General features: G+C 43.2%; 1 protein-coding gene and 1 non-coding gene across 13 annotated transcripts in view; one reads left to right on the top strand and one right to left on the bottom strand.

Annotated features, from left to right (window-relative positions):
• The window catches only part of LOC126284122 (afadin), a 995,168-nt gene that overhangs the window by 96,644 nt on the left and 885,008 nt on the right, over nucleotides 1-13,516 (top strand). The window lies entirely within an intron of this gene.
• On the bottom strand, nucleotides 2,696-2,767 carry Trnat-agu (transfer RNA threonine (anticodon AGU)). Its single transcript has one exon. It is a non-coding gene; the product is annotated as a tRNA-Thr (tRNA).

The following is a 13,516-nucleotide window of genomic DNA, read 5'->3' as shown; positions in this document are numbered from 1 at the left end:
TACCTACTGCAACCTACATCCTTCTGAATCTGCTTAGTGTACTCATCTCTCGGTCTCCCTCTACGATTTTTTCCCTCCACGCTGCCCTCCAATGCTAAATTTGTGATCCCTTGATGCCTCAAAACATGTCCTACCAACCGATCCCTTCTTCTAGTCAAGTTGTGCCACAAACTTCTCTTCTCCCCAATCCTATTCAATACTTCCTCATTAGTTATGTGATTTACCCATTTAATCTTCAGCATTCTTCTGTAGCACCACATTTCGAAAGCTTCTATTCTCTTCTTGTCCAAACTATTTATCGTCCATGTTTCACTTCCATACATGGCTACACTCCAAACAAATACTTTCAGAAACGACTTCCTGATACATAAATCTATATTCGATGTTAACAAATTTCTCTTCTTCAGAAACGCTTTCCTTGCCATTGCCAGTCTACATTTTATATCCTCTCTACTTCGACCATCATCAGTTATTTTACTTCCTAAATAGCAAAACTCCTTTACTACTTTAAGTGTCTCATTTCCTAATCTAATTCCCTCAGCATCACCCGATTTAATTTGACTACATTCCATTATCCTCGTTTTGCTTTTGTTAATGTTCATCTTATATCCTCCTTTCAAGACACTGTCCATTCCGTTCAACTGCTCTTCCAAGTCCTTTGCCGTCTCTGACAGAATTACAATGTCATCGGCGAACCTCAAAGTTTTTACTTCGTCTCCATGAATTTTAATACCTACTCCAAATTTTTCTTTTGTTTCCTTTACTGCTTGCTCAATATACAGATTGAATAACATCGGGGAGAGGCTACAACCCTGTCTCACTCCTTTCCCAACCACTGCTTCCCTTTCATGCCCCTCGACTCTTATGACTGCCATCTGGTTTCTATACAAATTGTAAATAGCCTTTCGCTCCCTGTATTTTACCCCTGCCACCTTTAGAATTTGAAATAGAGTATTCCAGTCAACATTGTCAAAAGCTTTCTCTAAGTCTACAAATGCTAGAAACGTTGGTTTGCCTTTTCTTAATCTTTCTTCTAAGATAAGTCGTAAGGTCAGTATTGCCTCACGTGTTCCAACATTTCGACGGAATCCAAACTGATCCTCCCCGAGGTCCGCATCTACCAGGTTTTCCATTCGTCTGTAAAGAATTCGCGTTAGTATTTTGTATTTTTCAGCCGTGGCTTAACATATAACATATATTATAGCGAGTCGGCGTTAAGAAGGACCCCCCTCCCCCCGGCAACACTAATGCGTCGCCATACAATTACAAAATCACGTTGCGTGGTTGCTTGAGATAGGTGTTCGTTGCTGCCCCGTCCAGACCAATACAACTGTCAAGTCTTCTTACGGCGACGGAACTACAGATTGCCATTTTAATTATTTCGCAGTGATCTTAGTTTTATTGTTTACTTTAAATTTATTTGGCTCTACCCTTTTATGTGCTTAGTACAAAACGTATTCTATTTTTATTACTATTAAACAGAGGGGGGGGGGGAGGTACCTAATAATTTTCTTTTATATGGAAGTGAATGCCAAATAAAGAATTCTACGACGGCATGCTTTTTTAGTTGATGAGATTGAACGAAACAATCGAGCGAATGGAAGGATAGGAGATTAGGGTCTAACGTCCCGTCGAAGACGATGACATTATTATAAACGAAGGATGTAGGGGAAGGAAGTTAGCTGTCTCCTGTTCAAGGAAACAACCGCGGCATTCACCTTCATCGGTTTAGGGCAACCACGGGGAACCAAAATCAGAGTGGCGATTTGTACCACCGTCCTCCGGAATCGTTCCGTCATCGAAGCACTCTTTGAGACTACTTTAAAAAACCGTGTAAACGAAACTATCCCGCAACTCAAATTGGCGTATTAGTTACTTTATACCGCAAAATGGAGCAACGTGACGAAAATCAAATTCATTCATATTGACTGTAAGTGTTTTGTGTTGAACTAAGAGGATTTCTCTTTGCCCTATTAACATTCCAGTCCCATCTAATATGCCGAAAATAAAAATTTATACGTCACTTCACTAAGCTGTTGGTTTATTACATACATCATACCACCTTAGCAGCGCATGTCAGCGATGGTAACTGCGACTTATTACAACGTATTATTGCGAATCTATTTTGATACTTAATTTAGAAAGCAGAATGTGTTGCCTCTTGTTTATTTGTAGACAGTTCGGCATTTATATCGTTATCTTAAGTGCATATCTAATGTGCAAGGGCACTCTGTTCGTACCAAATCGCTCTTGATCCCTGCCACTTATCACGCAAATGTATTCATTAGCTATTAGACAGACGTAGCCCCTCACGACGATGATGGAGGGAGTCGTCGAAAGCGTGGGATTTTACCCGATGAACCGAGAACTTTTTATCCGAAAGACTCCGTCGTGAAAGATTTCGTAGCCAAACGTGATCATATCTTTCCATTATTACTAGACTCGTCACAATTAACTTTACTACTCAACAATGAAATCGGGAATTTGCCGCATTACGAGTTGTTTAGTTTTTCTTCTTTCGCCTCTAGAAACGCGTTTTTTGTTACATTATTGTAGTAATATTGTATAACATTTGTCTCGTTGTGCAGTTCTATATGTAACTTCACTTTAACCCTAGGTCACATATTTTCATCTATTTGTCAGTCGTTTACAATTTTCAAATATGATCGAAGCAGACTAAATCAATTAAAATTTGTGCCGCGGCCGGGACTCGAACCCGGGTCTTCTTGCTTACTAGGCAGATATGCTACCACTACACCACCGAGGCACTATAATAACGAGACGGGAGTCTCAAAGGACACATTTAATTATAAGATCTGAGTTTACAATTTTGTTCGTCTGTTTACAGCTTTTTTTGTACATGAATTGAAATTTTTTTCGTTACGTTCTTACTTTGCGCATTTACGAAAAATAATCTGAAAATAAAGCAAGAACCTTGTACTAGCATCCATAAAACGGTACCTCATGCCGCAGAATTCTCGTGCTAAAGACAGAACTACAGCACACCTACAAGAACATCACGGTGCCATGGGTAAAGGGGCGATGAAATTGCCTACGAGGTAACTAAGGGTGCCATCCACTATGGGACAAAGACGTGCGGAACATGTTCCTTACACATATGCTACATCTTGTGCGGCGGTAGCTCAGTCCTTGTGGAATAATAAGCGGCGCCTATCGTAGCAGCATAGGAGCAGACAATCTTCCACATAATTTTCGTCTGCCACTGAGATACCACGTGACAACCGATTTTTTAGTGTTTAGTGCCTTTTGGACAACAACTTCCCAGCAGAATAAAGGTACAACTTCCAACGAATGATGTGTGAGTTCAGGACAATAAATATGTGAACATGGCGAGAAATACATGCTTGAACGTAAATGCAGATGGTAGTAAAGTCTGCTGGTTGTGGTGCTGCATTTGACCACAGATTGCTCAAGTAGCCAATACACTGGAAATGTCAGTTGTGGTCAGGAAAACGTACTGTGTAGTTGCGAGTTATGTCACGACTAAGTGAATTCGAACGTGGGCAAATTATTAGTATTGATATGGTGGGTGCTTCCGTAGCCAAGGTAGGCGAAATGTTTGGCGCTTCAAGAGGCACCATACCGCATACAGGGAAAGCAGGAAAACGGCTTTGTCCGCTATGTCACAATGTGGACGAATGTGTGTGTTGAGTAATCGTGACAGATGTATATTGAAGAGGGTTGTGACGAAAAATAAGATGACAGCAGCAGCAAAAGTTACTGAATGTCGTACTCGAGTACACTGCCAGCACCAGAACAACACAAAGGGAGCTCCATAAGCAGGGAATTGTAGGGCTAGCAGCGATCCAAAAATTACTCATCAGTGATGCAAATGCCTTAACAGAAAAACATGGTTACGAAGCCATGAAGATTGCGCTTTAGAGCAATGGAAGAAAGTAATTTGATCGGATGAGCCCTGTTTCACAATGTTTCTATATTCTGGACGAGTTCCCGCTCCATGAGTGACACGGCTAGATTTCGGTGATGATTTGGGCAGCCATAACGCGGTATTACATGGGCAACATTGCTACTGTGGGAACTCGCATTACTGCAAGCACTAAGTAACTATTTTGTCTGATCAGGTCCGTCCCTTGGTACAATGTTCGTCGCATGTCCCCTGGCCACCAGTGTCATTAGGTCTGAATATTATTGAGCCTTTGTGGTCTACTTTCCGTAATATATGTAGTGAATAATCGTTACCAGAATTTACGAGTATTTTGCAAGAAGAATGATACCGGGTTCCCTTGAAAACGGTACGGGACCTGTATTTATCTCTTCTTACATGGCGATGTGTTGTTGTTCTTGGTGTTTCCTTATTTTTGTACAGCCCCTATATATAACTTTTAGCGATTGAACGTTTGATTTCATGAACTTGTTTACAACATAACGTAAATTATGTCATTTGCGCGTCCGCCTGTGTGTGTGTGTGTGTGTGTGTGTGTGTGTGTGTGTGTGTGTGTGTGTGTCTTTTTTATTTATTGTTCCTCACCATAAATTTGTAGCATGTGACGTATCGGGCGCTGACTGAGTGTATGATGTTCGATGAGAATTTAAAAAAAAAATCACTATCGTCATGGTGGTCGGATTGAACTTTGTGCGCGGCTCGCCTTTTGCATCGTTGGTGCAGCGTATAGCTCGCGTCCTTGACGCCTCCCTGCTCCTGAAACATATATACGACCCAGTCGTGCGTTTCAGAGCCGTCAATTAATTTTAATTGCGCCACCGGCAGAGCTCGCTGAATGGAGCATCTGGCTGCAGCGTGAATAATTAAGGCCAATTGTGGCGGCTGGGCGCATCTCGTGGGAGCGGACGCAGCTACCCTGCTGGGCTCGTGCATTAATAGGCCGTGCTATTTGTCTAGCTTCTGCAGTCGGCCCCCAGCGCGAGACAAACGGGACTTCTCGGAGTCCCCTCCCTCTCATTTTCTCCGTGTGTGTCCTCCGTATCTGAATTCGGGCCGTTCTTTTAATTCCGAAAGCCCCTTTTGTTTCCGAATCTGCGCGGCAGATTTTTTAATTATGGGACCGTGCGGTTTCGAGAGTTTTTAGAATGCAGTGAGACGATTACGTAGCTGGGGGGAAATGAGGCAGGCGGCGCAGTCTTGGATACTTCGCGTGTTAATTAATTTTCACGGTGCCTCTTGTTTCGCCAAGTGAAGACTGTGAGGTGCCCGCATATTGCTAATACCTCTTGTGGATTGGTGAGGACACTAGCGTGGAAGCTGTGCTGATAAGAGGCGTTGGCGTCATGTTGCCTGTGAACAGTACGATAATGTAGATTGATGCCAAAAGGTACGCATTTATAGCCTGTTGTGCAGGCGACAGGAATCAAACCGAAAGTTGTGGCCAAAATTATTTTCGAGTGCATTTCCAACACTAATAAATAGGCAGCAGAGTAAGATTTTACACATTGTGATGATACCTAACGATATCAGTAACTCCTGTCACATTGCAGAATGGCCGACATCAATGTTTTGTTTCGATAGCGTGCTGCTACTGAATTCGTTGTTAAACAAAAAGATTAGTATACGCTAGCTAAGGGTTTTACATAGTAACATATTTTTTGTTAATGATTAAATTATTGAAGAAATCCTGGGATGGTACAATAACATTTGCCCTTCATAGTTATGCGGAATTAGACAATTAAAAAAACATTGTTCTTATTTTAAATCATTTGTTTAAAAAACAATACATAAACGCCGATTTTTACCTTGGGTCAAATATGGCATACCTTTCAGGAAGGAAAAGGTATCTAAAAACAAGCGTGAAGTGCAAGTTTGTTTGCATTAATCGCAAATATAAACTCCATTCTCCGACCTCTGTTGTTTGCTTTCTTTTCAATTGTGAGTGGTGGGAAAATGTCAAAAGGGCAAACAGGATTCCAAGTTTCCGGTTGTGCATATGATGAGAAAGGAATGGGCAGAGGAAATTCAGAAAACGTTACTGACCGAGGAGATGATGATGCTTGGTTTGTTGGGCGCTCAGCTGCGCGGTCAGCAGCGCCCGTGCGAAGTCCTAATTTTGACACAGTCCAATCTAGACACAGTCACGGATGATGATGATGATGAAATGATGAGGACAACACAAACACGCAGTCCCCGGGCAGAGAAAATCCCCAACCCGGCCGGGAATCGAACCCGGGACCTTGTGATCCAGAGGCAGCAATGCTAGACTGAGGAGAGGATAACTATCAAATTAACCGTTGAAGGTTCTGTGTTATCTGTTCGCGACGATCCTGGCTTAGGGTCGATCGATAGCGATATGAATTGCGATTCAGAAAAAATGTGCCCAACTCCTACCAGCTGCGTTAGTGGTTAAAGGTGCTTTAATGTCATTTAATGTCACAAACGCCAGTCGTTTCAAATCGGAGAAAGCATTGCCAAAAAACCTTTCTTCCATAGTCAACCAGTGGGAAACAAACTCTTCTTTCAGACATAGTCCTAAAACAGAAAGTCTACCTAGCTTAACATTGGCGGCACCAGTTGGAGTTAGATCTGTTTTCTTATTTAAAGTGTGCAGGACAGAGCGAGATACAGCATATACTTTTGCAGCCTTTAGAGTTCCCATTTTCTTCGTCCTCACAAAAGTGATGGCTTCAGCCATCTTCAAAGGGTCCCGCATCTTCCTTTTGCCCTTAAGTATTTAGACTTCTGACGTGGCATCCTGCAAAACAAATCTTGAATAGATTTCAACTAAAATTATAGGAAAATAAATTGGTCCAAACAAGGGCTAGCCCATGCATAATTAGACCCTTGACGGCAGCCCATATTTGGACTACACTATGGTTCCTGCAGAATTCATTACGAAATACAGACAGAGCCATGAAAACTGGGAAACAGATACTTTAACATGGCAGTAATACAATTCTTCGAACGAATTGCATGCAGACCTAAGTCGAATTCCAAAGAAAATAGCTAAGTAAATACTTGCTCGATAGAGTGCAGTCCACAGAATCAGGATTTCACGCGCAAAACCTCACTGCAGCCAAACAATATGCGTTCGCGCTGCCAAGTTTCTAGTTGTCCTCCGAGGTAGAGGTGGACAGACTTAACGGCCAGGTGGCAGCACTTCCTGCGCCCCCAGGCCTCCTAGCCCATATTTAGACCACTGATCATACTTGGAGCTTCTCCTCTACTGAAATTCAACCACTATAGTGAGATACAAAGCATCGAAGATAGGCATCGTAGTGATCGCCTACTGCCAATAATACCAGCTCATGACCGCTGCCTAAAAATTACGATAAGGCTTTTCTTTTTTCATTTCTGGTGCCACAGCCACAAAATTGTTGAAGGACAATTCCATTTTCCACACTCGCTGTTGTAAAAGAAATGTTATTTACACCATGATAGGCGATTACGGCTGTTAGCATTCTTAAGTCTCGAATCAACCCGGGTCCGACGATGATCTGTGCGATATATTATGAGTTTTTATGTTTGTGCGTATGCCCCTACGACCTCGGTAAACATAAAACGTTTTTCCCGCTAGTGTTTACTACGACGGCTCTTACTAATTAAAATGACAAATGACATTCGCATGTATCCAGAAAGAGTGATGGTGCAAGTTTATGAATATAGCAGGAAGCATCTGAAAATGACTTCCAGCTGAAATCACTTCATCTTAGTGAAAACAACATTGATTTTTTAATGGAATTACACATTAAAATGACTCTTATCTATCGTGAGTATTGCACGCTGCCTTTTTAGACAAGAGGGAGACTATGTCGAACCATCCAGTACGTAACCGTCTTCATACGCTCTGACAAAGGCCTTGCGTCGTCGAATACACCGGTTCTTGTCAGATCACCGAAGATGAGCAGCGTCGGGCAAGGCCAGTACTTGGATGGACAAGCGCATGGGTACGCGGTTGGCTGCACTCCCTTTGCCTTTACGCGAATGGGACGAGGGGGTGGAGGCTAAAGTTCCTGCCCTGGATTATAATTCAGACATTTCCCCAGTGTCACATGAGGTGAGGGCATGTGAAACTGTTGATAGCGATCCGTTCGTCTAATGGTGACGTTGTGTTCTGCGGCTCCCTTGGTGCTATTCGAGAGGAATAGGTTACTCGGCGGCATCGGGTTTCACCCTCTCCTCTCATCATCATACAACGCAAACATGACACCTACACTTTTCAGATACATTTACAATACAGCCTTACACTTCGCGAAAGGAAGGTGGCAGTGTGCTCGAAGAATGAAGGACCTTCGCAAGGCGGTTGAACCTGCCCTTCGGGGTCTCCCAGCCAACAATGCCATACGACTTCACACATTTCGTATGCTCTGTTTGGTGTCTAGATGTCCATTACAGGCAACGATAAAACAGACTAGCCAGTGGTGTGCGAAAAATGTGTTGAGGGAGCACCTGGAATGGCGCAAGTTGTCTTCACCGACTGTAGGATTTGTCTGACGTGTGATGATCGTCACAGCGAAATTTGGTCGTAGCCAGGTACCAATGCACTTGTTAATCTTACAATCCCACTGGGTCTGCTGTGAGGTTTTCGACCAGTGTCGTGTACGGAAACCAGGTGCCTCCCAGCGAAAGTAATGTGAAGGTAGTGCGGTATCAGAACAGAAGTTTCCAACTTATTGTGTAGCCCTACATTCAAAATTTTGGCTACGAGTACGTCTTTCAAGACGAACAAGTCTCGCCCGCGTCGAGAACAACTTTCCCCATGAGGCAGAAATGAAGTGAGTGAAAAGCCTAGCGGTATCTGCTGACACGAGCCTGGTTGTGTGGGTTTAGTTGAAAAGTGCAGTGCGTTGATGCAGAAAACCACCACCTACAATGGATGGCTCAGGAGCGCAACTTGTCAACCTCCTTATAGACAATTGGCGAAGAGAATTCAACCATATTACAGCGCACCTGGTGGAGTTGTTATATTCATTGTTAAAAGCAGCAGTTTTTGACTTCGTTGATGTGAATGTTAGGAAACATTGCCTTTATGGGTTTTTTGTTGTATTTAATTAGACCAAAACAAAATAAAATGTTCGGTAAACGTGGATTGTAAAATGCACAGGTAAGAGGTACAGGCGTTGAATAAAAGTATTTAGATACAAAGAATAAAACTCTTTACCAGCCTAATACTGCGTAGGAAAAGCATTGGCATTCAAAACAGCTTCCAGTCGTTTCGGACTGGATTATTAAAAGTCCTACATGGTCTTCAAGGGAATCCTACTGCGTTGGTTTTGCAAAATAGTGGTAAATTTAGTTAACGATGATAGAGGTTTAAAAGTGGTATACGTGTGGAGAGAGAATGGGAACTGATTAATAATTGCTGCTCGAATAATTGGAAAAAAATAATTGGAAGGTAATTTATAAATCTGTACTCATACCCTGGGTGAACTTTAACTGATACCAATGTCAACAGACCTTAATATCAATACATTCAAGATCAGTATTCATAATTTCCATTACGTACTGCTTCACATTCATTCCATTGTGCGTAGTCAATGCCGGAGGAGGATTGCTCCTCCGCTGCTCGTGCAAATTGCTCTTGTCGGCTCCGAACCTGCTGATAGAGGATCTCAGCGGCGGGCGAATAACATTTTATAACACTTTTAATGTGTTGTTGAGATACACGTATTTTTTTAACATTGCTGGTACGACGGATCCAAGCATACGTCCTCACGCTACCCCTTATAGAAGCAAACAGGTGAAGATACAGGAATTAATAAATTGAAGAGCGCACTTCTCATTTTGTTTCACACAGATGCATCAAAACATTATCCTTGCCACACAAAACTTGTTAATTTATCTTTATCGTTGTGTGTATCCCATTCAGTTTACATATAACTCACATGTATAAAAAGAAAAGAACGAAAAAAATAATAAAAAATAATTCAACAAAAGGTGGATGGCCGTCACGCACCCTCCTCTCCAAAGTAGATCACAAAAGCTCAATAATATTGAGATCTGCAGACTTTAATGGCCAGCGAAGATGCGACAGTCCATCCTCTTCCTCAGAAAACAGGTCGTGGACGATGTGAGCTGCGTGTACAGGGCCGAGGTCTTGAAACACAGCATCCCCATTGTGAAACAATCACTGTACCATTGAATGGACGCGATCAGCCCAAATGGCCAAATAACGTGTGGCAGTAATGCGACCTTGCAGAGTAACCATGGCGCCCATGTATACCACGCCACGGCTATCCGAGTCTTCACCGAACCTCCGGCGTGTTTCAATCTTGGATCGTAAAACCGGCCAGGAGTTGGAAACAAGACTCGTCTGACGAAATGAAATACTTCCAGTGCTTCATAGTTGCCGGCCGCTGTGACCGAGCGGTTCTAGACGCTGCAGTCCGGAACCGCGCTATTGCTACGGTCGCAGATTCGAATCCTGCCTCGGGCATGGATGTGTGTGATGTCCTTTTGTTAGTTACGTTTAAGTAGTTCTAAGTCTAGCGGACTGATGACCTCAGATGTTAAGTTTCATAGTGGTTAGAGCCATTTTTGCCAGGTTTTATGTCTTCGGCACCACGTTTTCCTCTTACCATACAATCATCTTCAGTTATTTCTGTCATTCAACACTTACTTTCGTTCGCGTTCTGGCTTGGCGGATGACGTTTTTCCACTTTCCCAATGTGCGTTATAAATCTTCAATACGGTGCCTCTTGAAACACGAAACATTTCAGTTACTTGGCTACGGAAGCACCTAGCATGTGAGCAGCAACCATTTTCCCAAATTCCGATTGGCTTATCCCCTACGTGACTCACTCACGACTACAAAGTACACTCTTCTGACCACGACTCACACTTCCTACTTATAGAGAATACTGCACAGGTGCCGTTCGTGATCAAATAGAACAGCGCACCGTGCAGGCTTGGCTACCATCAGCGTTTACGTCCAAGCATGCATTTCTCAGGTTGTTTCCAAATTTGTACCCAACCTCTGTATGAGCACTTTTACCGACATCAAAACTTGTCGGAACTCGCCAGGAATGTCACAACATCGGTATGACCCATATGACAGACAGTGTAGCAAAAATGCCGAGGGAACGTGAGTGGGAATAGTCGGAAAGTACATTTCCGACACGTGCCGCCTTTACGTATCCGGTAACGCGAAGCTGCTTTTGAAGCGCACGTAACCTTCCGACAGGGTGACACAAAGAAAGTAAACGTGAGGTGCTCGCTGGTAATTGAGTAACGCACCTCCCTCCGAACAAACACGGCCGAGCTGCTTTATCAACACATCACCGTGTCGGAGCCGTGTGTGTGGTGCGCGATAAGGCCGGCTGGTTCCGCGCGTTGATTTGGGCGTGGCCACGTGGCCTGGCGCTCCGCTTCATTGTCCTGCCTAACATGGTTGCGGCATAAGTGACTCATATAGTTGTACAGTTCACTGTACACAACTCCATCAGCAACAATTTTTAACCGTCTTCTGCATTCATTCCTGATTTTGTCTGAGATGGACACCAAGGGCCGGCCGCGGTGGCCTTGCGGTTCTAGGCGCTGCAGTCCGGAACTGCGTGACTGCTACGGTCGCAGGTTCGAATCCTGCCTCGGGCATGGATGTGTGTGATGTCCTTAGGTTAGTTAGGTTTAATTAGTTCTAAGTTCTAGGGGACTGATGACCACAGATGTTAAGTCCCATAGTGCTCAGAACCATTTGAACACCAAGGTGTCCGAGAAGTCCTCTATCGACTTTGTAACAGTGAGGAAATTGTAGTTGATTCACTGCTATCCTTAGTGTGAAACAGTCGAAAGGCATTGTTATCAGTATTGTACGGTTTTCTTCCACTATTCGAGTGTTTCAATTGTAAAACTATGGGCGATGTAAGAGGGCACATTTACAGTGTTGAAATATATTATTAGTTTGTATGAGAGAGCATGGACACGGACAGAGATAGCAAATAATGCACAGACAGTAAGCGCTTTTGCAGGTAGCATTGGCAAGGTCCTGGCTCGTAAAGAAAACCTGTTTGATTGGGAGAAACGTGTTCTTTTTTTTTTCAGGCAGTGTTGAAAGTGCAGATTTCCAAATGCTATGTCAGTCCCAAGGCTGTTATTTTCTGGTGCATGTGCGATATATCTCAGTTCACACAGGAGAAATGTGGTTTCTGGTCTAAACTAAATCCCCATTATTTATAAGTGTTTGAGAGGACTTTGCTTCATTTAATGATAAGGGGCGCGATGTCGCCACAAAACAGGTTCGGATCATAATTTTGTAAAGAGTGTATGAACCGTAAATACTTATTTGAGCGTGATGCAGACGTGGTTAATATCCTTGTAGGATGACATGCGAGTTTTGCTATTAGGCGAGAGTTTTCCGATGAATAATTTCGAGTTTACTGAATTGGGCATGTTTCAGCAACATATCGAGTCCCGTTCAGCTGGCTGCCAAGAAGCCTATTTTTTACAGGGCCATACAACTTATTTTGGGGAATAACAACATCTTACGTGGCTCAGCGTCGATAAAAAACTATAGAACTGCGCGAAAGTGGTGAAGAAGCATTTAGAAACATAACTCCTTAGATGGTACCGCGGATATGGAGACGCATAGATATCTGTGTAAGACCCGATGGCGCACATACAGATCCTCTGGATACGTAGCTTTCTATGTAAGATCTTCGATATCGGGCTTATCGGAGTCACCGTATAAATCGAACTGAGGCAACCTGTCGCCTTCTGTTTAGGGGACCTAGTGACAGAGTGAGCTATCCCTCACTTACAGTCGCAATAGCTCTTTGCGATGTTCGGATACATTATGGCATGTGTTACGGGAGTATTAAAATATTTAGTAAATGGCATATCTCACCTGCCATCTACAGTCTTTTATACAAACTCATTTTTTGGAATTCGCAAGGCTCATTGTTCCCTACAGATGGGAACATTCCCCACTGAAACTACGACTTGCATATTCCGTGAGATCTTCCATATTTACCATTCTTTTTCTGATGGGTTAACAGTTTTAGACATTGCAGACCCCAGTGTACATGCTGAAGAAATGTGATATTGGACATAAACACACCGTACAACAATTAGTCTTCCCAGAAGATATAACGCTTATATCGTGTAACACAGCGTCCGACCCCCACAATGGCATAAATTCGGCGAGGAAGTAAGTGTGTCCACAAGTTTGTTCAGATATGCTATATCCAGCTGAAGTCACTCATCGACGGTTAGACCCGTACAGCGAACTCGAAGAGATGATGTGGAGTTGTATAAAGGTGTCGAAAATTAGGTGGCCTGATAAGAGATGATGTGGTTCTCCACAGAATGGCGTGGGGAGGAACATGTAGAAAACGTTCACATAAGTAGTCACAGGATCATAGGCCATGTTTTAAGACGTCAAAAATAACTTCCATGTTACTTGAAGGAGCTGTAAAGCGTAAAAACTGTAGGAGAAGACAGATTGGAATATATCCAACAACTAACTGAGGATATTGTATGCAAATGGTTCTCTGGGGTGAAAAGGTTTGCACGAGAGAGGAATTCTTGGGAATCCGCATCAAAACAGTCGGAAGACCGGTGACCCCCCCCCCCCCCCCCAAAAAAAAAAAG

The sequence above is a fragment of the Schistocerca gregaria genome, chromosome 8 (genome assembly GCF_023897955.1).
Source record: "Schistocerca gregaria isolate iqSchGreg1 chromosome 8, iqSchGreg1.2, whole genome shotgun sequence".
Classification (NCBI taxonomy): Eukaryota; Metazoa; Arthropoda; class Insecta; order Orthoptera; family Acrididae; genus Schistocerca; species Schistocerca gregaria.
This window is presented reverse-complemented; position numbering and strand designations above follow the sequence as displayed.